Genomic DNA, 27,713 nt, shown 5'->3' with positions numbered 1-27,713 from the left:
AGGAGCAAGGGAGAAGGGGGAAAGGTGACACATACTTTCAAACAACCAGATCTCACGAGAAGTCATTCACTGTTGCAAAGCCAGCACCAAGGGGATAGTGCTAAACCATTCATGAGAAAACCACCCCCATGATCCAATCACCTCCCACCAGGCTCCACCTCCAACACTGGGGATTACATTTCAATATGAGACTTGAAGGAGACAGCCAAACTATATTAGTGCGTGTGCAAGTTTAGGAATTAGGAGTTTCCTTTGAAATCCTGGGAAGTTAAATCTAATTTCTCAAAGAAGGGATATAAGCAAAGGACAGAGCTGATTAAATGGAGAAAATATTAAGAGAAGAATCCACCAAATGAATGTCTAATGAGGTTAAAAATAAAACAGTAGCAACAAAAACCAGACATACTTACATGGTTGACAAGTTGAAATTGTTGACAACAAGGAAATCATGATGTAGTCAGGAAGCACGACGGGAGAGCTGGCTGTTTTGGGTGGTCGGGCAATTTCAGATAATGACAGGATTCTAGGTGGGCTGAGAAGATGGTACCTACTTTGTGGCTAGGCATTGTTCTGCCAGTACAACATCCTGCCTTAGACATAGTGATTCTTGGGGAATTGGGATCATCACGGTGGATGGGAGGCAGGACTAGATTGTAGCTCTAGACAGAACAGTGTGCAGAGGCTCACATCATGAATTTTAGCTCCAGATCGACTGCGAAAACAAACTAGCAATTCTGTGAGGACCCACAGACCCTCTGAAAGAAGGGAACTGCTCCTGCAGGACCTGGGAGATCCCCCAAATGCTGTAAGTGCCCCAACTGTGGAAGTGGGAATCGTAGACCTTCCTTTCCCAAACACACACCCCCACTGAGGAAACTGAAGGTCTGTTTGTGGAAGAAGTTTCCGACTTTACCTGGAGCTGAGTCAATTTGGAGAGCTGAGCGAAATACAGGGGTAGAGAAAGCAGCAGAAAGGCCCTGGGAGCTTGCTTGGTCCCCAAGCAGCCCATTCCTGCCTGGCACCCCAGGGATCCAATGGGAGAGGAGCAGGGGGTAAAACTCCACAGGGAGAAGGAAATCTCCAGCTGAACTTTGTAACAATTTGAATGGGGTGAGAAGCCTCCTGGCCAGAACTCAGGGGAGGGCACAAGTCTGGTGTACAGGCTCCAGAAGCCAGGGAAGAACCAAGTCCTTTTCTTCTGCAGCTGGGAGGTGGGTAGTCTGGGGCAGGTTTTCAAGCCCGTTTTGCCTTCTGCCTGGAAACAGACTCAGGGCTGCTGAAGGGGGCACAGTGGGCGTGAGCAGGCCCTTCAGTTTGCGTAGGAGCTGGGTGAGGCCTATGACTGCCAGCTTTTCCCCACTTTCCTGACAACCCGCATGACTTAGCAGAGGCAGCCAGGGACCTGGGAATCTCACCCCCATTCCCCACAGCAACCCCAGCAAGACCTGCCCAAGGAGAGTCTGAGATCAGACATGCTTATCCCTGCTCCAACCTCATGGACCTTCCCTACCCACCCTGGTAGTGGAAGACAAAGGGCATATAATCTTGGAAGTTCTGGGGGCCCCACCCACTTCCGGTTCCTCCCCACACTACCACAGCTGATGCTTTCTGGAAAGTGCCACCTCCTGACAGAACGCCAACCAGCACAAAAATGGGGCATTAAACCACCAAAGCGAAGAACCCTCGCAGAGTCCATTGCACTCCTCTGCCATTTCCACTGAACAGGCCTCCATCATGGCTGAGAAACCCATAGACGGTTCACATCACAGGACTCTGCAGACAACCCCTAGTACCAGACCATAGCCGGGTAGACTTACTAGGTGGCTAGACGAAGAAGACAGACAACAATCACTGCAGTTGGGCTCACAGGAAGCCACATCCATAGAAAAATGGAGAGATACTACTCCTACATCAAGGGAACACCCATGGGACAAAAGAATCTGAACAACAGCCTTCAGCCCCAGACCTTCCCTCTGACAGAGCCTACCTAAATGAGAAGAAGCCAGAAAACCAACCATGGTAATATGACAAAACAAGGCTCTTCGACATCCCTCAAAAAAATCACACTAGTTCATGAACAATAGACCCAAACCAAGAAGAAATCCCTGATTTACCGGAAAAAGAATTCAGGAGATTAGTTATTAAGCTAATCTGGGAGCAGAAAGCCCAATACAACAAAATCCAAAAAACTTATACAAGAAGTGAAGGGAGAAATATTCAAGGAATTAGATAGTTTAAAGAAAAAAAAATCAAAAATTCAGGAAACTTTGGACACACTTTTAGAAATTCAAAATTCTCTGGAAAGTCTCAGCAATAGAATTTAACAAGTAGAAGAAAGAAATTCAGAGCTTGAAGACAAGGTCTTTGAATTAGTCCAATTCAACAAAGACAAAGAAAAAATTAAGGAAACATGAACAAGGCTAGCAAGAAGTCTGGGATTACGTTAAACAACCAAATTTAAGAATAATTGGTGTTCCTGAGGAAGAAGATAATTCTAAAAGCTTGGAAAACATATTTGGGGAAATAATCGAGGAGAACTTCCCTAGCCTTGCTAGAGACCTGGACATCCAAATACAAGAAGCACAAAGGACACCTGGGTAATTCATCACAAGAATATCTTCACCTAGGCACACTGTCATCAGGTTATCCAAAGTTAAGATGAAGGAAAGAATATTAAGAATTGTGAGGCAGGCCGGGCGCGGTGGCTCACGCTTGTAATCCCAGCACTTTGGGAGGCTGAGGCGGGCGGATCACGAGGTCCGGAGATCGAGACCACGGTGAAACCCCGTCTCTACTAAAAATACAAAAAATTAGCCGGGCGCGGTGGCAGGCGCCTGTAGTCCCAGCTACTCGGAGAGGCTGAGGCAGGAGAATGGCGTGAACCCGGGAGGCGGAGCTTGCAGTGAGCCGAGATTGCGCCACTGCACTCTAGCCTGGGCGACAGAGCGAGACTCTGTCTCAAAAAAAAAAAAAAAAAAAAAAAAAAAAAAAAAAAAAAAAAAAAAGAATTGTGAGGCAGAAGCACCAGGTAACCTATTAAAGAAAAACCTATCAGGTTAACAGCAGATTTCTCAGCAGAAGCCTTGTAATCTAGAAGGGATTGGGACCCTATCTTCAGCCTCCTCAGATAAAACAATTACCAGTCAAGAATTTTGTATCCAGTGAAACTAAGCATGATGTGTGAAGGAAATACAGTCTTTTTCAGATGAACAAATACTGAGAGAATTTGCCATTACCAAGCCACCACTACAAGAACTGTTAAAAGGAGTTATTGTGTTCTAAATCTTGAAACAAATCCTGGACACACATCAAAACTGAACCTCTTAAAAGCATAAATAACACAGGACCTATAAAACAAAAATGTAAGTTAAAAGGCAAAAACGAAAACAAAAAAACTAAATACACAGGCAATAAAGAGCATGATGAACGCAATAGTACCTCACATTTCAATACTAACATTGAATGCAAATGGCCTAAATGCTCCACTTAAAAGATACAGAACCGCAGTATGGATAAGAAATCGCTAACCAACTATCTGCTGCCTTAAGGAGACTCACCTAACACATAAGGACTCACACGAACTTAAAGTAAAGGGGTAGAAAAAGGCATTTCATGCAAATAGACACCAAAAGTACGCAGGAATAGCTATTCTTATATCAGACAAAACAAACTTTAAAGCAATAGCAGTTAAAAGAGACAAAGAGGGACATTACATAGTGATAAAAGGCCTTGTCCAACAGGAAAATATCACAATCCTAAACATATATGCACCTAACACTGGCACTCTCAAATTTGTGAAACAATTACTTATAGACTTAAGAAATGAGATAGCAACACAATAATAGTGGGGGACTTCAATACTGCACTGACAGCACTAGACAGGTCAAGACAGAAAGTCAACAAAGAATGCATTTAAACTATATCTTGAAACAAATAGACTTAACAAATGTATACAAAACATTTCATCTGACAACTGCAGAATACACATTCTATTCAACAGTGCATGGAACTTTCTCCAAGATAGACCATCTGATAGGCCACAAAATGAGCCTCAATACATTTAAGAAAATTAAAGTTATATCAAGCACTCTCTCAGATCACAGTGGAATAAAACTGGAAATCAACTCCAAAAGGAATCTTCAAAACCATGCAAATACATGGAAATTAAATAACCTGCTTCCAAATGAGCAATGAGTCAAAAACAAAATCAAGATGGAAACTAAAAAATTCTTCGAACTTTACAATAATGACACAACCTATCAAAACCTCTGGGAAACAGCAAAGGTGGTGCTAAGAGGAGAGTTCATAGCCCTAAAGGCCTACATCAAAAACTGAAAGAGCACAAACTGACACTCTAAGGTCACATCTCAAGGAAGTAGAGAAAGAAGGACAAACCAAACCCAAATCCAGCAGAAGAAAGGAAATAACCAAGATCAGAGCACAACTAAATGAAATTGAAACAACAGCAAAAGTACAAAAGATAAATTAAACAAAAAGCTGGTTCTCTGCAAAGATAAATAAAATTGATAGACCATTACAAGATTAACCAAGAGAGAAAATCCAAATAATCTCATTAAGAAACAAAACAGCAGATATTACAACTGACACCACCGAAATACAAAAGATCATTTAAGGCTACTATGAACACCTTTATACACATAAACTAGAAACCTAGAAGAGATGGATCCATTCCTGAAAAAATACAACCCTTGTAGCTTAAATAAGGAAGAATTAGATACCCTGAACAGAGCAATAACAAGCAGTGAGATTGAAATGGTAATTTAAAAATTACCAACAAAAAAAAGTCCAGGACCAGACAGATTCACAGCAGAATTCCAGACATTCAAAGAATTGGTACCAATCCTTTTGACACTATTCCACAAGACAGAGAAAGAAGGAGCCCTCCCTAGTTCATTCTATGAAGCCAGCATCACCCTAATACCAAAACCAGGAAAGGACATAACCAAAATAAAACCACAGACTGATATCCTTGGTGAACATAGATGCTAAAATCCTTCACAAAATACTAGCTAACTGAATCTAATAACATATCAAAAAGATAATCCACCATGATTAATTGGGTTTTACACCAGGGATGCAGGGATGGTTTAACATACACAAGTCAATAAATGTGGTACACCACATAAACAGAATTAAAAACAAAAATCACATGATCATCTCAATACATGCAGAAAAAGTATTCAACAAAATCCAGCCTCCCTTTATGAGTAAAACTCTCAGCAAAATTGGCATACAAGGGACATACCTTAATGTAGTAAAAGCCACCTATGACAAACCCACAGCCAACATAATACTGAATGGGGAAAAGTTGAAAGCATTCCCTCTGAGAACTGGAACAACACAAGGATGTCCACTCTCACCACTCCTCTTCAACATAGTACTGGAAGCCCTAGTCAGAGCAATCAGACAAGAGAAAGAAATAAAGGGCATGCAAATCGGTAAAGAGAAAGTCAAACTGTCACTGTTCGCTGATGATATGATTGTTTACCTTGAAAACCCTAAGGACTCCTCCATAAAGCTCCTAGAACTGATAAAAGAATTCAGCAAAGTTTCCAGATACAAGATTAATGTACACAAATCAGTAGCTCTTCTATACACCAACAGCAATCCAGCAGAGAATCAAATTAACAACTCCACCCCTTTCACAATGGTTGCAAAAAATAAAATAAAATACTTGGGAATATACCTAACCAAGGAATCGAAAGACCTCTAGAAGGAAAACTAAAAACCATTGCTGAAAGAAATCATGGATGATACAAACAAATGGAAACACATCCCATGCTCATGGATGGGTAGAATCAATATTTTGAAAATGACCATACTGCCAAAAGTGGTCTACAAATTCAATGCAATCCCCATCAAAATACCACCGTCATTCTTCACAAGTTTAGAAAAAACAATTCTAAAATTCATACAGAACCAAAAAAGAGCCTGCATATCCAAAGCAAGACTAAGCAAAAATGACAAATCTGGAGACATCACACTATACTGTAAGACCGTAATCACCAAAACAGCATGGTACAGGTATAAAAATAGACACATAGGCCAATGGGAAAGAATAGAGAACGCAGGAATAAACCCAAATACTTAAATAGCCAACTGATCTTCAACAATGCAAACAAAAACATCAAGTGGGGAAAGGGCACCCTTTTCAACAAACGGTGCTGGGATAATTGGCTAGCCACATGTAGGGGAATGAAACTGGATCCTCATCTCTCACCTTATACAAAAAAATAAACTCAAGCTGGATCAAGGCCTTAAACCTAAGATCTGAAACTACAAAAGTTCTTCTAGACAATGGCTTAGGCAAGGATTTCATGACCAAGAACCCAAAGGCAAATCCAATAAAAACAAAGATAAATAGCTGGGACCTAATGAAACTAAAGAGCTTTTGCACAGAAAAAGGAGCAGTCAGCAGAGTAAACAGACAACCCACAGAGTGGGAGAAAATCTCCACCATATATACATTTGACAAAGGACTAATATCCAGAATCTACAACGAACTCAAACAAATCAGCAAGAAAGAAAACAACCTCATCAAAAAGTGTGCTAAGGACGTGAATAGACAATTCTCAAAAGAAGATAGACAGATGGCTAATAAACATGAAAAAATGCTCAATATCACTAACAATCAGGGAAACGTGAATTGAAACCACAGTGCAATACCACCATACTCCTGCAAGAACGGCCATAATAAAAAAGTCAAAAAACAGTAGATGTTGGTGTGGATGCGGCAAACAGGGAGCCGTTCTTCACTGCTGGTGGGGCTGTAAACTAGCACAGCCACTATGGAAAACAGTGTGGAGATTCTTTAAAGAACTAAAAGTAGAACTACCATTTGATCCATCAATCCCACTACTGGGTATCTACCCAGAGGAAAAGAAGTCATTATTTGAAAAAGATACTTGCACACACATGTCTGTGGAAGCACAATTCATAATTGCAAAATCATGGAACCAACCCTAATTTAGCCCATCAATCAACGAGTGGATAAAAAACTGGTATATGATGGAATACTATGCAGCCATAAAAAGGAATGAACTAACAGCATTTGCAGTGACCTGGATGAGACTGGAGACTATTATTCTAAATGAAGTAACTCAGGAATGGAAAACCAAACATCGTATGTTCTCACGGACACGTGGGAGCTAAGCTAGGTGGATGCAAAGGCATAAGAATGATACAATGGACTTTGAGGACTTGGGGGGAAGACTGGGAGGGGGGTGAGGGATAAAAGACTACAAATATGGTGCAGTGTATACTGCTCGGGTGATGGGTGCACCAAAATCACCACTAAAGAACTTACTCATGTAACTAAATACCACCTGTACCCCAATAACTTATGGGAAAAAAAGAAGTAATTCTTGCCTAAAATCTAATACTTGAAATATGCTTATTTGAATTTTTTTTACATACTGTTACTCAATGTACAATGACTTATGGGTTTTAATGTAAGAGCTAGTGAAAACAGAAAGATAATGCTATAGCTTTTATTTTAAAAACAGCAACAGGAAAGACTGAGACAAGTTCTCTAGTATTCCTTCCCCAAAAAGGAGTCAAATTGTTATTTGCTTACTGGAAAGAAAAGAGACTGGTAATAAAAACTTTGATTTTGCGACCTTAAATAAATTAGACTTTCTCAGCAACAATAACAAGATTATTCTTGGCCAAAAGGCTTTATGTGTTTTTCTTTTTAAACTAAATTTATAATTTAAATTATAATATCCCAATAATTTATTTAACATAAGAATGCCTTGTGCAGAATTCTAACAGGGCAAACAAAATTAATAAAGCAAGACTTTAAAATGATGTTTGGAATTCTTAGGTATTTCATAAACCATACTTAAGTTTTCTAAATATACTGAAAATATATTAAAATTATGAATCCTTAATTTTCATGCAGTATGTTAGGAACATTCTAATGGAAACTAGGAAAACATACTACAATTGCATCAATATTATTGACTTATTCTCATATCTAGAAATATGGTCAATATAAAGTATACACATTTTCTTCTTAGATCTAGAAATTAAAGTTTTACAAAGCTTTAGGTAATTGATGGCTATATTAATATATTACAAAATGATTATTACAATAAGTTGGCATCACTTATCAGCTGACTGGCATAAAATTATATCATTATCATCTGTGCTTATAATACTCCCAGCCAGTACCCTAGCAACTAGAAGGACAGCATTTTCCCTGTTACAGCTTTGATTATGCTTAGACTATATTATTCACAATAGAAATTTCAGTCAGCTAGGCATTATCAATAAATTCATCATTTACATTATAAAAGAATACAAAACAGACAAAAGATGTGGAAATTTTAATGAAGAATATGTTTCTTGAATTGAGTGAATAAAATACTTCAGAAGGCTTATATGTATCTATTTGCAGATTTTGAATTCTATAGGTTCTTAGCATACAAGGACATATCAAGATAGCTAATCTAAGAATAAATATGAGCCCTCAGTGGACCACTGCATTGAAGAAGGTATTTTATAATCCACATTTCCAACTATGGTTGACCTTTGAATAATTCAGCTGTTAGGGGCTCTGACCCGTTTGCACAGTTGGAAATTTGCATTCAACTTTTGACTCTTAAGAAAACTTACCTACTAATAGCCTACTGTTGACTGAAGCCTTACATTGACTGCAATGACAGCATGTATGGCCTATGTTTGTGTGCATAAGTTTTGATGAATTTTAGCTTTCTGTAATTGATATGTGTATATTTTATGTAGTAAATGATAAAATAGACTAGTGTCTACATATATTTTATGGATTCATAACACACAGATATTTCTTAATTTTTGATATTTTTCTGGTATTTCTGTTATTTTCCTGAGTTTTCTTACATTGTCACAAACCTGTTTTTATAGATATACATATATATATAACTTACAAAGAATAATGCCTAGTTTTAAAATCAATATTCTATAAAATTAGAAAATGTACAATATAAATATATGACATTTAAGTAAATAATATATAAAATAAGATTTTAAAATAAGAAAAAGGTTTAGTACCTAAAATTATATGCCCCAAAGCTTTCTACTATTGCTTTGAGGGAGTTTAAATTTGGCTCAATGTTTTCATAGCAGCCAAGAGAAAACAAAATTATAGAAAGCTGCTGGACAGGATATTAACAAAATTAACATTAGACTAGCTGGTCAGGACTTGAACCCCTATCCTGGGAATGAGACTCAAGAGTAGTTCCTTCCATAGCTTTTCCTAGGTGAACAATGTCCTCAACAACTTTTGTTTAGGATATGCTGTACACTAACCTGTTCCTAAGTAATTGGTTCATACAACCTTATTTTGATCTTTATAACCCCATATAAGAGAAGTGATTACTGTTACTAAGAAAGTGATATGAGGCTCAAAGTGCTTACCTAACTTTTCCAAGTTTGCATGACTAGAAATTAGCAGAGACCAAATTTAAAGCCTGGTATGTCTGACTCCAATCCTGTTTCATAACTAGTATCTGCATAATAAATACTGAATTCCATGTTACTGAGCTAACGGCAGTGACAGCTTGTCTGGAGCAACCACTGCAAGGATGGCAGCTACAGTGGGAGAGGCACGGCTGGGGCTGCGTGCTCCATGGAGGTGGTGTGGGCCGGGATCCCAGTGGGAGACCTGTGTCCTACCGAGGTGGTGGGGTGGGAGCCCATGCTCCTAAGCAGCCCAGTTGCAGCTTCAGATACCTGGGCATCCCTGTGCCCTGTGCATACTTAACTGGGGGGCCAGGGAACTCCCGTTTCAGCAGGTTCGGAAGTGCCTGCTCCCACTCCCTGGCCTCTCCCCACTCTCGGCACCTGCTCCAGCATGGAGCAAAGTTGTGGCCGAACCTGGGCACTGTCGCAACCCAGCTAGGTGTGTGCATGCTTGCAGTGGTGCGGACATACCAGCCTCCTGCCACCTCAGCCCCCTCTAGGCTGTGGGCACCAATGAGCATTGGAGGGAGGCCAGGGGACTGAGGCCAGCTCTGCGTGGGCCTGTGGGTGCTCCTCGGCAAGGACAGCTTGGGTGGGTGCCATGGACGGCATCTTGATAGTGGTGGGAGGTAGACTGGTTCCTAGGCAGGAAGGAGTGGGTCCCCAGTGAAACCCCACCTTCTAGCCAGGCATGGCCTGAAGCCTGAGGGCCAAGCTGCCAGTTCACAGTAGAGTCCATACCGGAAGTGAGAACCTTATTGATGCCTTTCAGTCAATGAGATGGTGCTTTTCCAGGTCCACCCAATGGCCACCCATGGACCAATCAGGATGCACTTCCTCCATTCTAAGCCTATAAAAACCCCTGACTCAGCCAGGCTCAAGAAACTCCTTGGGATAACCTGCCTGCAAATAGGAGCTCCCTACTTAGGGTCTCCTGAGAGCTGTTCTGTCACTCAATAAAGCTCCTCTCTGCCTTGCTCACCCTCCAGTTGTCCATGTAACCTCATTCTTCCTGGAAGTGGGACAAGAACTCAGGACCCACTGAACAGCAGGGGTGAAAAGAGCTGTAATGTGTTCCTGGCTGCTCGCCAAGCTGTGGGTGGTAACACACTCCTGGACTGTGGGAGTGAAGAGTGGTGACCCTTGTGGGGGCCCAGACAGCAGGATTTCCTGAGCCAGAGATGCTCTAACACTATAGCCCTCCCACCTTCCACCGGTGCTAGGCAGCTACCCCATGTAACGGGAAGCAATGGTGGGGCTGGCCAGCCCAGGAGCCCCAGGCTGGAGCAAGGTGTTGGGAGTGAAAGAGCTGTAACAAAAATGGGCTGAACCACACCCCCTGGAAACACCCCCACCCACCCCTGCCACCCCCTTGCTACTCTGCAGGTGACAAAAAGGAGAGAAGAACTGTGCCCCTTCTGAGAGCCCAGACCTTAGGGCTCCCTGAGACAAGGCTGTGACATGCTGTAACACTCTGGGGCTCTGCAGTTTCTGGTGTCTCTGACATTTGGGTGCCACTGTGTTCTCCTTGTCCAGATGCTGGTGCCCACAGCAGAAGCCACTTGTGGTACATCTGGTACAGCCGCAGCTTCACACAGAGCTGGCACTTCTGTCAGTGCCTGGCTGTGGGCAGTGGCTAGACCCCACGTTTGCTCACTCACACACTCCTTTGCCACTCTGCACCTTGCTCGTCCTTGGCAGTTGTGGGATCTAGGCTGGTAGCACAAGCCAAGTGCAGCCTGTCAAGCCAAGTAGGTAAAACGAGCCCAGTGGGTGTGAGCAAAACTCAAGCTGAGGGGCTGCTGGTCACAGAGGTTTCAAGCTGGCAAAGTGATACCTTTAGGATCCTGTGACAGAACTATTTCTTACAAATACATATAGAACAATGATTTTGCACCAAAGCATAATTCAGAAGGAGTGTTGGGATAGAGCAGGAAAGGAGAAAGAAGGGTGATATCTATCTTTCTGATTATCTAGATTCATCTTTGTATTGTTTTGCTTGTTTTAATCAAAAGGAATGGATCCCTATAAATACCAATATTTTGCCTTGTGGTGGTTATTTTTCAACGTAAAAGTTTATCTTCTGAAGATACCACCATTAGCTTTGAAGTCACTGAAGTGAAGTCTCCATTGGCTGCAAAGTCTCATTTTTTATTGAAAAACGGGATTAAAACAATAAAATATGTTGTTTTTATTCTCAGAATAAAATTTTCATTTTAAATTAATACAGAACTACTTACTTCAGATGATTTAATATTTATAGCCAGGTAAATAAAAATCCACATTCTTTTCAAAGGTAACTGCATGAACATATAAATGTTAGTTTAGAAACAGACTGGTCTTTCGACAGAGTATGAATATTTATGGACCTTACAGCTCTTTAGAGATTCAAAGACAAAAATCCCTTGTCCCTGCATTCTTAAGCACAATAAAAAGGACAACAATATTTCATCAATTCTGTCTATTTTGCATATAAGGTCAGTATGGATCAGTGAACTGGCCAGGCACACAAGTTAGATTATCTGTTCTTTGAATTCTCAATCAACAAATGCTTACAGTGCACCCTTTCCAATACAATCTCACAAGTTTATTACATGACAACTGCCCTCAAGCAAGCTAAGGGGGACATGACGAATAGACTTACATTAGTCTTTATCATTAATTAAATTTAATTTCAAGAATGGTCACAAGGGAGTATTTAGATGTATCAAATTAATTAACTCAATGTAAAGTGAGGAATATTGGGTGAAATTGGAGCACTAGAGACTAGGGCTACCTGAAAACGTGATTTGAAGGCTGAAGGGCTTGGAATAGAGAAAAAGAGGCTGAGAGGAGGCAGTTGTAGGAGTGAGTGTCCTTACCAAGTTGAAGATAACTAGAACAACAGCAGTAAAGCATCTATGAAGTGATGGGGTGTACACTGCTGTAGACTGGGACACGGCAAAAGGGCTTTGCATGCTAGGCTAAGGGCAAAACTTTATTCTGCAAGTTGAATGTGCCGTCTGAAGGATTTTGAAGAAAAAAATGATAAGATGAAAATAATTTGCATAGGAAGAAGAGGAGTATATCAACAAGGACACCAATCATGAAGCTATTTCTGACACAGGAGAATTAAAATTCAAAACTTTGGGATTGAATTAGACAAAAGCACTAGTAAACTTCTCTTCAATTACAAGAGAGAGTACAATGTTTGGGAGGCTGAGGCAGGTGGATCATTTGAGGTCAGTTCAATACCAGCCTGGTCAACATGGTAAAGCCCTGTCTCTACTAAAACTACAAAAATTAGCCAGGCGCAGTGACACATGCCTGTAATCCCAGCTACTCGGGAGGCTGAGGCATGAGAATCGCTTGAGCCCGGGAGGCGGAGGTTGCAGTCAGCCAAGATCCCACCACTGCACTCTGGCCTGGGCGACAGAGTGAGACGCTGTCTCAAAAAATATATATAAAAATGAAAAAAGAGAGTACAATGTACACTTGTTTGGTCTGAAAGATGATGTGATACATATAAAATGTATAGTGTTAGACAAATACGCAAATGCAAAAAGCTTATAGCCAGTAAATGATAGCATGGAGAGGGTTCCGTGAAGAATAGGCTAGGAATGGAGTTATCAATTAACCCTAGCTATCACTGCTTCCTTCACTACATTATTTCCAGCTGATCTTCCCCCTAAATATCTCATTTTCAAATAAGGCTAAAGGAATATCAAATAATGTTTATAATGAGCATGCTACCAGGTGCAAAACATCCCTTAACCTACAGACAACATTTAATGAACTCGGGTTGTGTGCAATTAAAATAGCAAGCTGCTTTATTTTTCCCTATAAGATCAATGTATATTTGCCTTAGAAATAAAAGATTCCATCATTTGGCAACTCTGTTATTAAAGATTGACATTTTAGATTTTCGTGGCCTCATCTATTTTAAGAGGTCAGGGGTAGTGAACAATATTTTACACACTGAGTGCTAGAAATTGCACTGTAATAAGATTCTGTCATTTCAAATGTTATCTGTTGCTGAGAGCTGGCATCAATGAGTTTTGTTTTTTTTTTTTTTTTTTTTTTTTTTGAGACGGAGTCTCAGTCTGTCACCCAGGCTGGAGTGCAGTGGTGTGATCTCGGCTCACTGCAAGCTCCACCTCCTGGGTTCACGCCATTCTCCTGCCTCAGCCTCCCGAGTAGCTGGGACTACAGGCACCTGCCACCACGCATGGCTAATTCTTTTTTTGTATTTTTAGTAGAGACAGGGTTTCACCGTGTTAGCCAGGATGGTCTCGATCTCCTGACCTCGTGATCCGCCTGCCTCGGCCTCCTAAAGTGCTGGGATTACAGGTGTGAGCCACCGTGCCCAGCGAGCATCAGTGAATTTTAATAGTGAATTTAAAAACAGAAATTGTGATTCTGAAAAAAACATTAAGAAAATAAGATACTTTGAAAAAAACTGTCTTGTCCTACAAAGGCCCCTTTGATTTCTTACATGGGATTTTTGTCAATTATAGGAGCCAAGGTAGCTTTTAGTTATGCCTCATACTGAGGAAAAAGAAAAATATTTGAATTATGAACTCAAGGAGTTAAATTTTTCTCATTTAAGATTCAGATATTATTTACCAGACCCAACTCTGGAATGAGAATATGATCATTAAGTTTCTCTACTTCTAAAAGTGTTAGACAGATATACATATAAAGTACACTTAGCTGTGTCTTTAATTTTGAGATTCAAAACTGTATTCTTTTATGAGTGCTCTAACAATCTATAATTGTGTTGTCCAGTATGATCTGTCGTGACATCCGTGCCAACCGATCAGGTAGCCTGTTGAGAATTTGAGATGTGACATTTGAGAATTTGAAATGTGACAAGTGCAAGTAAAGACTTTGCAAATTTGTTTAATTTAAATTAGTTTTAACAGTCACATGAGGCTAGTGATGACCGTGTGGGACGGTATATGGGAGATGGGACAAATGGTCATAGTCATGACAGCCAGCTGATTCTGCCTGGGTTCTAAACTGGGTTTCACGATCACTCCTAGTACCTCTAGGGAACAAAAGAAAGCATTCAGGACTCTAAATTCAATTCTTAATATCTCTTTCTGCTCTTGCAATTATTAATTTTAAAATTAGCCCCTCTTCTCCCTCAACCCATTCCCATTTTCAGTGGATTCCCAATCAGTAACTGAACTGTAGGTTTGCTACTTCAAACAGGACAGATAAATGAAATAAATATCCCAGTCTACACAGTTCAAAGCTAGAGTTTTTCTCATCTTTCTACTCTACCCCCACATCACTCCCTTTGATCAGACCCTCATCACTTATTTCTTGGAACTACTAGTTTCCTAACTGGCTTCCCTATGTCCATTTCTGCTGCTTCCTCGCCACCTTCCTTGATCCTTCTTCAGAACTGCTGCTCAGTTGGTATTTCCCGAATGCAATTCCAATGTTCTTAACTGTTGTAAAATCCACTAGAACTGCCTTTTGTTTTCTGGGAAAAAATTAAATAAAATGCAAACTCCTCAGCACAGGTAATTTTCTGCTCTAATTCTCTCACTTCCTGCCACTCTGCAACATTTATTCCACGCTCCTTGAGCATGTAATGCTTTCCTGCAATCTTGATCTTGCTACGTTCTAGATACATAGCCTTCCTTTTCTATATAGCCATATTGCTACAGCCTCTTCCTCCCAATCCTCACCCTTCACTCCTTGCCTCCACGTTGACACAAACAGCACTACCACTACCACCGCCGCCGCCGCCACCGCCGCCACCACCATTATTTCAGTTATATACATCTACTGTGGTTCAAGAAATGCCTTCTCCAGAAAATGTTGCTTTAGCCCTCAAGGATGACATGGTTTCCCACCTCTCTACTTCCTACTTACTATATTCAGACTTCTACCACAATGAACTGAAATTGTTAAATGTTTACGTTCCCACTAGCAGCCTGCGGGCAACTAGGAAACAGGAACTTAATATTTCCTCCTACATTTCTGGTGCATGAAACCACGTACCTATCTACCCAAGAGTTGTTAAATCCATGAATAAATGACATAATTAAAACAAACTGAGACAGAGGATTTAGACACAAAATTAGAATAATACAAAGATAAATAAAATTCTTTGTGTATTCAAAGCATCCTATTTGGGGGTCCTAAAACAACATGATTTTGCTTATATATATGTGTGTGTGCACATGTGTATATGTAAATACACACATGTATTTATATTCGATTGTTCCTGGAAAGCATGTAAACATGATTTGAAGATATAAACATGCCAGAAACATTTTCTTGGAAGAATGAACTAAACCAGTTACAATGTTATAAAATACGCATCCTTGCTGGTGATCTGTACTTGGTTCTACAGCAGTGAATTTCTGGGAATGAGGAGAGGGTTCCCAGGCAAGATGGCCAAATAGGAACAGCTCTGGTCTGCAGCTCCCAGCAAGACCAAAGCAGAAGGTGGGTGATTTCTGCATTTCCAACTGAGTTACCTGACTCATCTCACTGGGACTGGTTAGACAGTGGGTGCAGCCCACTCACGGAGGGCGAGCAGAGGCAGGGTGGGGTGTTGCCTCCTCTGGGAAGTGCAGGGGTCGGGGAACTGCCTCCCCTAGGCAAGGGAAGCCGTGAGGGACTGTGCCATGAGGAACAGTGCACTCTGGCCCAGATACTACACTTTTCCCATGGTCTTCACAGCTTGCATCCCAGGAGATTCCCTCTGGTGCCTATGCCACCGGGGTCCTGGGTTTCAAGCACAAAGCTGGGCAGACATTTGCGCAGACACCAAGCTAGCTGCAGGAGTGTTTTTTCATACCCCAGTGGCACCTGGGACTCTAGTGAGACAGAACCATTCACTCCCCTGGAAAGGGGGCTGAAGCCAGGGAGCCAAGTGGTCTAGCTCAGCAGATCCCACCCTCATGGAGCCCTGCAAGCTAAGATCCACTGGCTTGAAATTCTCGTTGGCAGAACAGCAGTCTGAAGTTGACCTGGGACGCTCAGGTTTGGTGGTGGGGAGGGGCATCCTCATTACTGAGGCTTGAATAGGTGGTTTTCAACCCTCACAGTATAAACAAAGCCCCTGGAAGTTTGGACTGGGCGGAGCCACCACAGTACTCCAAAGCCTCTGTAGCCAGCCTGCCTCTCTAGATTCCTCTTCTCTGGGCAGGGAATCTCAGGAAGAAAGGCAGCAACCCCAGTCAATGGCTTACAGATAAAACTCCCATCTCCCTGGGACAGAGTACCTGGGGGAAGGGTTGGCTGTGGGCCCAGATTCAGCAGACTTAAACATTCCTGCCTGCTGGCTATGAAGAGCACAGCAGATCTCCAGCACAGTGCTTGAGCTCTGCTAAGGGACAGACAGCCTCCTCAAGTGGGTCCCTGACCCCTGCACCTCCTGATGGGGAGACACCTCCCAACAGGGGTAGACAGACACCTTTTACAGGAGAGCTCAAGCCGGCATCTGGTGGGTGCCCCCTCTGGGACGAAGCTTCCAGAAGAAGGAGCAGGCAGCAATCTTTGCTGTTCTGCAGCCTCTGCTGGCGATACCCAGGCAAAGAGGGTCTGGAGTGGTCCCCCAGCAAACTCCAGCAGACCTGCAGAAGAGGGGCCTCACTGTTAGAAGGAAAACTAACAAACAGAAAGCAACAGCATCAACATCAACAAAAAGGATGACCATGCAAAAACTCCATCCAGAGGTCACCAGTAGCAAAGACCAAAAGTAGATAAATCCACGAAGATGAGGAAAAATAAGCACAAAAAGGCTGAAAATTCCAATAACCAGAATGCCTCTTCTCCTCCAAAGGATCAAAACCCATCGGTGTGCTCTATTCAGGAGACCCATCTCACATGCAAAGACACACATAGGCTCAAAATAAAGGCATAGAGGAATATTTACCAAGCAAATGGAAAGCAAAAAAAAAAAAAAAAAAAAAAAAAAAAGCAACAGAAGTTGCAATCCTAGTCTGTGATAAAACAGACTTTAAACCAACAAAGATCAAAAAAGACAAAGAAGGGTACTACATAATAATAAAGGGATCAATGCAACAAGAAGAGCTAACTATCCTATATATATGCACCCAATACAGGAGCACCTAGATTCATAAAGCAAGTTCTTAGAGACCTACAAAGAGACTTAGACTCCCACACAATAATAGTGAGAGGCTTTAACACCCCACTGTCAATATTAGACAGATCAACAAGACAGAAAATTAACACGGATATTCAAGACTTGAACTGAGCTCTGGACCAAGCAGACCTAATAGACATCTACAGAACTTTGCATCCCAAATCAACAGAATATACATTCTTTTCAGCACCTCATCACACTTATTCTAAAATTGACCCACATAATTGGAAGTAAAACACTGCTCAGCAAATCCATAAGAATGGAAATCATAACAAAGTCTCTCAGACCACAGTGCAATCAAATTAGAACTCAGGATTAAGGAACTCACTCAAAACTGCACAACTATATGGAAACTGAACAACCTGCTCCTGAATGACTACTGGGTAAGTAATGAAATTAAGGCAGAAATGACAAAGTTCTTTGAAACCAATGAGAACAAAGACACAACATATCAGAATCTCTGGGACACAGCTAAAGCAGTGTTTAGAGGGACACTTATAGCACTAAATGCCCACAGGAGAAAGCAGGAAAGATTAAAAATCAACACCCTAACATCACAATTAAAAGAACTAGAGAAGCAAGAGCAAACAAATTCAAAAAGTAGCAGAAGACAAATAATTAAGATCAGAGCAGAACTGAAGGAGATAGAGACATGAAAAACCCTTCAAATAATCAATGAATCCAGGGGGTGGTTTTTTGAAAAGATTAACAAAATAGACCGCTAGCCAGACTAATAAGAGAGAAGAATCAAATATACACAATAAAATATGATAAAGGGGAGATCACCACTGTTCCCACAGAAATACAAACTAACATCAGAGAATACTATAAACCCCTCTACACAAATAAACTAGAATATCTAGAAGAAATGGATAAATTCCTGGACACATACACCCTCCTAAGACTAAACCAGGAAGAAGCCAAATCCTTCAATAGACCAGTAACAAGTTCTGAAATTGAGGCAGTAATTAATAGTCTACCAGCCAAAAATGCCCAGGACCAGATGGATTCACAGCCGAATTCTACCAGAGGTACAAAGAGGAGCTGGCACCATTCCTTCTAAAACTATTCCAAACAATAGAAAAACAGTGACTCCTCTCTAACTAATTTTATGAGGCCAGCATCATCCTGATTCCAAAACCTGGCAGAGACACAACAAAAAAAGAAAACTTCAGGCCAATATCCCTGATGAACATCGATGCAAAAATCCTCAGTAAAATACTGGCAAACCGAATCCAGCAGCACATCAAAAAGTTTATCCACTACGACCAAGTTGGCTTCATCCCTGGGATGCAAGGCTGGTTAAACATATGCAAATCAATAAACATAATCCATCACATAAACAGAACCAATGACAAAAACCAGATGATTATCTCAATAGATGCAGAAAAGGCCTTCAATAAAATTCAACACCCCTTCATGCTAAAAACACTCAATAAACTAGGTATTGATGGAACATATCTCAAAATAATAAGAGCCATTTATGACAAACCCACAGCCAATATCATACTGAATGGGCAAACGCTGGAAGCATTTCCTTTAAAATCTGGCACAAGACAAGGATGCTCACTCTCACCACTCCTATCCAACATTGTATTTGAAGTTCTGGCCAGGGGAATCAGGCAAGAGAAAGAAATAAAGGATATTCAAAGAGGTAAAGAGGAAGTCAAGTTATCTCTTCAGATGACATGACTGTATATTTAGAAAACACCATCGTCTCAGCCCAATCACTCCTTGAGCTGATAAGCAACTTCAGAAAAGTCTCAGGATACAAAATCAATATGCAAAAATCACAAGCATTCCTATACACCAATAATAGAGAGCCAAATCATGAGCAAACTCCCATTCACAATTGCTACAAAGAGAATAAAATACCTAGGAACACAAGTTACAAGCAATGTGAAGTAACTCTTCAAAGAGAACTACAAACCATGGCTCAAGGAAATAAAACAGAACAAAAAAAAATAGAAAAATATTCCATGGTCATGAATAGGAAGAATCAATATTGTGAAAATGACCATACTGCCCAAAGTAATTTATAGACTCAATGCTATTCCCATCAAGCTACCATTAACTTTCTTCACAGAATTAGAAAAAACTACTTTAAATTTCATGTGGAACCAAAAAACAGCTTGTATAGCCAAGGCAATCCTAAGCAAAAAGAACAAAGCTGGAGGCTTCACACTACCTGACTTCAAACTATACTATAAGGCTACAGTAAACAAAACAGCATGGTACTGGTAAAACAGATTGACCAATGGAAGAAAACAAAGGCCTCAGAAATAACACCACACATCTACAACCATCTGATCCTTGACAAACCTGACAAAAACAAGCAATGGGGAAAGGATTCCCTTTTTAATAAATGATGTTGGGAAAACTGGCTAGATATATGCAGGAAACTGAAACTAGACCCCTTCCTTACACTTTATGCAAAAATTAACTCAAGATGGATGAAAGATTTAAATCTAAGACCTAAAATCATAAAAACCCTAGAAGAAAGCCTAGGCAATACCATTCAGGACATAAGCATGGGCAAAGATTCATGACTAGAACACAAATGCAATTGCAACAAAAGCCAAAATTGGCAAATGGGATCTAATTAAACTAAAGAGCTTCTGCACGGGAAAAGAAACTATCATCACAGTGAACAGGCAATGTACAGAATGGAAGATAATTTTTGCAATCTATCCATCTGAACAAAGGGCTAATATCCAGAATCTACAAGGAACTTAAACAAATTTACAAGAATAAAACAACCCCATCAAAAAGTGGGTGAAGGATATGAACAGACACTTTTCAAAAGAAGACCTTTATGTGGCCAACGTATTAAAAAAAGCTCATCATCACTGATCATTAGAGAAATGCAAACCAAAACCACAATGAGATACCATCTCACTCCACTTAGAATGGCGATCATTAAAAAGTCAGGAAACAACAGATGCTGGAGAGGATGTGGAGAAATAGGAATGCTTTTACACTGTTGGTGGTAGTGTAAATTAGTTCAACCATTGTGGAAGACAGTATGGCGATTCCTCAAGGATCTAGAACTAGAAATACCATTTGACCCAGCAATCCCATTACTGGCTATATACCCAAAGGATTATAAATCATTCTACTATGAAGACACATGCACACGTATGTTTATTGCAGCACTGTTCACAATAGCAAAGACTTGAAACCAACTCAAATGTCCATCAATGTCAGACTGAATAAAGAAAATGTGACACATATACACCATGGAATACTACGCACCCATAAAAAACAATGAGTTCATTTCCTTTGTAGCGACATGGATGAAGCTGGAAACCATCATTCTCAGCAAACTAACACAGGAACATAAAACCAAACGCCACATGTTCTCACTCATTAAGTGGGAGTTGAACAATGAGAACATATGGGCACAGGGAGGGAAACATCACACACTGGGCCTGCTGGGGGTTGGGGGCAATGGGAGGGATAGCATTAGGAGAAATACCTAGTGTAGATGATGGGTTGATGAGTGCAGCAAATCACCATGGCACATGTATACCTGTGTAACAAACCTGCACGTTCTTACGTGTATCCCAGGGCTTAAGGTATAATAATAATAATAAAAGAAATGGAATGAGGAGATAAGACAATTAAAAGGCAGTTAAACCTTAAACAAAAGAGATGAATTTCTTCATAATTCTTGTTTATGTGAGTATTTTCTCTGCCCTTTCTTACCTTCCCTACCCACAGTAAGACAGAGAAGTAGTTTGAGTTATTTATTTTGCCAATAATTTTATATTCTGTTTAGGCTCTCATAAAGCTAATGCCAGCTAATACTCTCTAAAAATTAAAATACTTTATTACCAAAACCCTTTTTTCCAGCTATATTAATCAAATAGCAAAGTTATAATCCCCAAAATAGAAAGTCATTTCTTTTATAATACAGCACATCTCTGAATGAGCCATGTATTTTGTAAGGATAATCATCATTATCTATTCTACAAAAAACAAAATTTTATTTATTGTAATCATGAAAGATATTGTAATGGCCCAGGATGCCATGTAAAGGTACAGATCACTGGGCAGGAATATTACCAGAGTTTAATTGTTGAATTAAGAAGCCACTCAGGAAATGGTATTAGTAGGGAACAGAAGCCAGGGCAGAGCCCAGATTGAACACTCAGCAGCAATCCAAGTAGATAACAGAAATCTGAACTATTTTAAAGATCAAGAATTCAGTATGTTGAACACATTTTTTTCTCTCTAAAAATTTCAGTGAAACAGATACCTGTGCAAACGAATCACATCTTCTCCTTTCAAAGAGATTTTCCATTTTAAACCTCATATCTTAAATTGCTTTAACTCCTAAATGAGCAAAGAGCCTGCGCATGATATTTCCCTGTTCAACTTGGAGTAGAGATAATTCCCAAGTAATTAATGAAAAGGAAGTGACAAAGATAACCTCAGATGGCAGGTAAAACAAAAGTTACCCATGTTTTACATTTGAAATAAACATAAATTTAAATGATTATGAAAATTACATTTTAGAGAAACCGAGAAACTATTCCACCTCACTTTATCACATCAGTTTAATTAGGAGACAGATGCCCCTTTCTCACTTTTCATGAAACTAATATGAGTTATTGACTTGTATTTGCATGAAAACTATTTAACATGCAGAAATATTAAAGATTCGAGTGGCTCAAATTAAAGAAGCTGTTATGCAAAATAAATGTTTCCAATCCAAAATTTGAAAATTAATTGTCAAATAGTTCCCCACAGAAAACTGGGAATCTGTGTAAGTCAGCTATTCAAAGAGAAAATCGATGTAAATGTACAAGTGAAATTTACGTAGCAAAACTCACATAAAATGAACAAAATGGAAAGTATTGGCCACGGGTTTCGATTTCTTCATTATTAAAATGACCTTCTTTTAATCTATTAGAATTCTATGAGAAATATCACTACAGTAAATAAATTGTATCAAAATTATAAAATTTAAGTAATCATATTAAGTTTTTTCATGCATTTAAGCAATAGTGAATTTCCAAATATTGAGAGGTTGTAGTTTTTAAAAAGTTATTGCATATATATAAACACTTACTGTTATTTCCTTGCAGCAAAAATCTACATCCACCCCAACACCTTGAAGTTACTGCCTGTTAAAAAGTCACAAAAACATGAATAGGTTAATTTAAAATACAATAAAGTCTAAATTATAATAGCTAATAAGATTCTTTTATGTTCATAAATATTATAACTGTATTATCGTGGTTTTAGTTTATTTTCATAAATTAAAAACTACAAAAGGCAGTGAGAATTATTTCTCAATGTACATCAGAAATTAAAAATACTAAATACTACTGAGAAAAAAAGGAAAATTTAAATTACAGAAAAATAAAAATACCTTATTTGGAAAAAAGAATGCATTCATTTTTTCCCCATAATGTTTATAAATAACCTGATCATTGGTTTATATTGAGGGCATAAAGAAGTTTTAGTTTCATTCTCATTAGAGATTTATGTTTTAATGTTTATCCAAAATTGTCTTTGCTTCAACGAATCTTTCTTAATTCATCAAACTTGAAAATAAGCAAGAGAAAAAAATAATCAAAATCTAATTAGATCTAATCAAATTAGAGACACTATTTTTACTATTTTTGAAGAATTAGAAAATATATGCTGCAATATACAGGTCAAGTACATTATTTCACTCAATATTTGATCAATTTTCTGAAGAAAAAATAAATGATTTATCATGTATTTGATGTTGAGTAGTATCTGAATATTCAACCTGAAATAGAGAACTTAAGTAATTATCTAAATCACTCAGGCCAAAAGACCAATTTACAAGAATTACCCAGCTCAATGGGGCAAATATTATTGGAGGAATCTTTTTCTTGAATTATTTCCTAAATGCTAATTTTACTTTTTATGGTCGTAATGTACCAAATGCAGAAAGCAACAACATGGCTTGCATTAGACATCTAAAATCACAAATAAAATCACCTGAAACTATGCTTTAATAAAACAAATGTTTACTCTTAAGAGATGTTTTTATTTCTATGAAAATATCTAAAATATGCTCTAATTATATTAAGACTTGATTTGGACAGTAATATTATTTCATCGTAATTGTGCATTTTCATTTTGTCTCTATTCTTTTTAATTTCTGTTCCTCTCCCAGCTGATGTTAAGAGCACAAGGCAGCTATTGAAATCTTTTTCCAGTAATCTGTTTCAAACAGTTTTAAAAGGTACATCAGGCCAAAATATATTCTACTTTATACAATAGAAAAGGAAGTATTTAATTCAGAATTGGAACCATGTTATTTTAACAATCTTCTTTTTTTTTTTTTTGGCGGGAGTTGGGGGCGGTAATCAAAATCTGACAGCATTGGCAGGGCACAGTGGCTAACGCCTGTTAACTCCAACACTTTGGGGGGCACAAAGATCACTTGAGGCCAGGAGGCGAAATCCTGTCTCTACTAAAAACACAAGAATTAGCCGGACATGGTGGTGTGCACTTGTAATCCCAGCTACTCTGGAGGCTGAGGAATGATAATCGTTTGAACCTGGATGGTGGAGGTTGCAGTGAGCCAAGATCGCACCACTGCACTCCAGCCTAAGCAACGAAGTGAGACTCTGTCTCAATAACAGCAAAAAATCTGCTGATATAGTGTAACCTAAAATATTTTATACATTTATCTACTATGCTAATTTTTAAATCATGCAACTTGGATTTGAAGACATCAATATTTTTAAAAGAAAATAAAATGTTTTAAAATTTCTATAATAAATTTAAGAAGCAGTCTTTCACGATACAGGCAAAACAATATCAGATTTTAGAGTTTAAGAGTTATTTGCTCAAGAAAGAGATACCAAGGTAAATAATAACTTAGTTGGTTTATCATGAAGCCTCTTATTCAAAAAGCTATTAAATGGTCATTATTTTGAGACTAAATTTAGAGGACTTGAATAAAAATTAATAATCACTGACTTCTGCTCTTTACCAAAATGTTAGCATTTTGACAACATTTCCTATGAATCTCAAACTTCATTTTTATTAATGTAGGGCAACTCTTTAAAATCTATTGTTATAATTTTTTTTTTTTTTTTTTTTTTGAGACGGAGTCTCGCTCTGTCACCCAGGCTGGAGTGCAGCGGCGCGATCTCGGCTCACTGCAAGCTCCGCCTCCCGGGTTCACGCCATTCTCCTGCCTCAGCCTCTCCGAGTAGCTGGGACTACAGGCGCCCACCACCACGCCCGGCTAATTTTTTGTATTTTTAGTAGAGACAGGGTTTCACCGTGGTCTCGATCTCCTGACCTCGTGATCCGCCTGCCTCGGCCTCCCAAAGTGCTGGGATTACAAGCGTGAGCCACCGCGCCCGGCCAATATTTTTTAATTTTATAATTAAATTTTTATTTAATACATAAAAAGTATAACTTTTAAGTGAAAATGAAGCGATATCAAGTATAAAATATCTTAAAAGATACCTTATTTCTCTCCATAAAAATATTTTCTAGCTATATAGATTCCTGAGATATATAGTCTTTCTTTGGGACAATAGAGATATCATTTTAGAAAAATTTTAGTTTCTTAGTTTCACTATATAATTACATCTTTATTATTTTTGTAATTAAAAATATCTTCCTACTCCATGGAAATACTTTAGTACCACCCATGCTTTGCTGCTGTTAAGGCAATATAAGGTGTTCCATCTTGCTAGAGGTATTCGGAGAGTAGAAGCTACTACTAAATAGGAGGAAATAGGTAGTTCCTGATTTTTAGATTTAGATTGTACTCAGGTGGTTAAAGGAAGAGTAATCATGAAATAAAACACCCCCTACAGTGAAGTTCTTCAACATTCTCTATACTTCTATTTGTCACTAAAGGACTGCTTTTCCTTTGGTCAAATACCCTACAGAGGCACACTCTACTTGGTAACACTGTGTTGACCTATTATTGTTGAGCTATTTCAAGTTATAAAAATATTTCATTAAATGATGTATTATTTGAAAATGGCTGTCACAGAAGTTGGAATGGAGGCCCTAGGGCCCTGCCCTTTCCTCTCTTCATATTCCCTCCCAACCTGTGGTTTCAGAAGCCACCTTGATGAGACCTTGAGGTTTTCAGGGAGCAAAGTCCACTTCTGCATTTCCATACTTTTTCATTTCAAAACACGGGGGGAAGAAACATGAGAAGCTGTAAGTCTGCTGGGAAAAAAAGGGGGAAATACAAGAGAAGAAACAACGTAGAGAACTTGAGGAAAAGGAAAGGAAAGAGATTGGTTTTAGGCAAAGTTTGCAAAGTATATTCCAAAACTTTAGGAAACTGGTTGGGAAACACAACCCTGAAACAGATGCTTAAGAGAAAAATACTACAGATAAATGAAACCTTACAGACAACTTGTATATCTTCATTATTCCAGATGCTTTATGTGTGTGTGTGGGGGGGTGTTGTGTGTGTGTAGATATTATTTAAACCTGATTTTCTGATATGTTAGGTGATTTACAACATGATTCAGTTTGAGAATGATTTTAATACAGTTATATTCCAATGGTAAAAATTTTAAAATACAGGCTCGTTCCTAAAAAATCGAGGACATCTGGTCACCCTTCCTATATGTGAATTGCCTTAAAATTCTTCCACATCCTGGAATAATTTTCATAAACTACAGAGGTTAATATAGCATGGGAATTGATGCTTAAAGTAGAACTCTGTTCCTTAAAACGTGACTCTGGTCCCAAGGACAGTCATTATCCTTTTGGCATGTCTTTTATTGTTAAATCCACTAACATCTAATTACATTTGGAAGAAAAAAAGAAAGGAAAAAAAAAAATCATTCAAGTAGCTACTCTAGGATTCACACCCAAATACCCGGAGAGTATGCACAAGATTTTGGCTTTCTCTGATATTAATTCTCTTCTTTAGAATGTTTGGAAGTTCAGCACCAGATTCTGATTTCTGGCTTGCCAAAAGGCATGCTGGTTTCTTGGTGTGGTTTTCTAGCTCTTTTGCTATTAGTGCATAATTTGACAGTATGCTGCCACAGTAACAATTCATTAAGGGCTTTCAGTTTTGTTCTGCCAATGAGGATTTTTGGCTGCATGTAGCGCTAGCCTCTGAAGATTGGTCCATAATATTTGTCTTATAAAGCCTTGTCATCTCATAGCATGACTGATGCTACAAAATAATCCATAATGAGCCAGGTTCTCCCAGCGTGAGCTACTCCCTGAGTGTATGTTAGGCACTACTGGAAACCACATTAACTTCTTTATCATCAAACTTGGGTGCTTAAAATAGGCTGCATGAAAGTGGGTACATTACGCAGTCCCATATGGCACCACTGACTTGGGGAGTGGATTAGGAATGTAATCCCTAATGTTCATTTTCTACAATATCCCATTATGGGAAACAGAAAAAACACTTCCAGATTTTGACAATTGTTCTTTGTATAGTCATTTTCAAAGGCAAGGTTTGCTGGAAATAACTATGTGGTTGATAGAATAAAGCCAAAAAAAAATTCTTCATGTTTTTAACCAATAGTTTCCCATATGATTTCAGTGAAAAACAACATATCTTCTATCATTTTCAGCTATATTTTTACTACTACATCATTACATTTTGACCACATGTTCTAACTATTGGATTATTAATCCTTTTCTGTGGTGTGCAATGACAGTTAAAAATCCTATGAAATATTTTTATGCTGATAAGGTCAAAGTAATTTGGTCAACCCCCTTTGGGACTGGTTGGTTCCACAATGAAGAACTAAACTACCCTGGAATTCTTTCCTGTGGTTCCAGTGAGAGAATGAATCAGGGCAAGCCCAGCAAATACACTGGAAAATAAAGCATAGTATTCGATGAAGAGGGAAAATAAGCATAATCTTTATCTAGCACAGTGGTTCTCAACCAGGGGTGATTTTTACCCTAGGGAAAGTTTGGCAGTGTCTGGTCACATTTTTCAGCATCAACACCGGGGGTGTACTACTCATATTCAGTGGACAGGGGCCAGAGAGGCTGCCACAGATTCTGTAATACACAAGACAGCCTTACCCTCCACCCCCAAAACATGATCCAGTCCAAAATGCCAATAGTGTTGTGGTTGGAATGCCATGGTTTCGGTAACTCTCAAGGAGGACGAGAGAACACAAGC

General features: G+C 39.2%; 1 protein-coding gene across 1 annotated transcript in view; it reads right to left on the bottom strand.

Annotated features, from left to right (window-relative positions):
* TENM3 (teneurin transmembrane protein 3) overlaps positions 1 to 27,713 on the bottom strand; it is a 2,305,387-nt gene that overhangs the window by 1,908,599 nt on the left and 369,075 nt on the right. The window contains exon 5 of the mRNA XM_055276480.2: positions 22,656 to 22,710. The gene's annotated coding sequence lies outside the window, so the exon portion shown is untranslated. The remainder of the gene's footprint in view (positions 1 to 22,655; positions 22,711 to 27,713) is intronic.

This window comes from Symphalangus syndactylus, chromosome 4, assembly GCF_028878055.3.
Source record: "Symphalangus syndactylus isolate Jambi chromosome 4, NHGRI_mSymSyn1-v2.1_pri, whole genome shotgun sequence".
NCBI classification, from domain to species: Eukaryota; Metazoa; Chordata; class Mammalia; order Primates; family Hylobatidae; genus Symphalangus; species Symphalangus syndactylus.
This window is presented reverse-complemented; position numbering and strand designations above follow the sequence as displayed.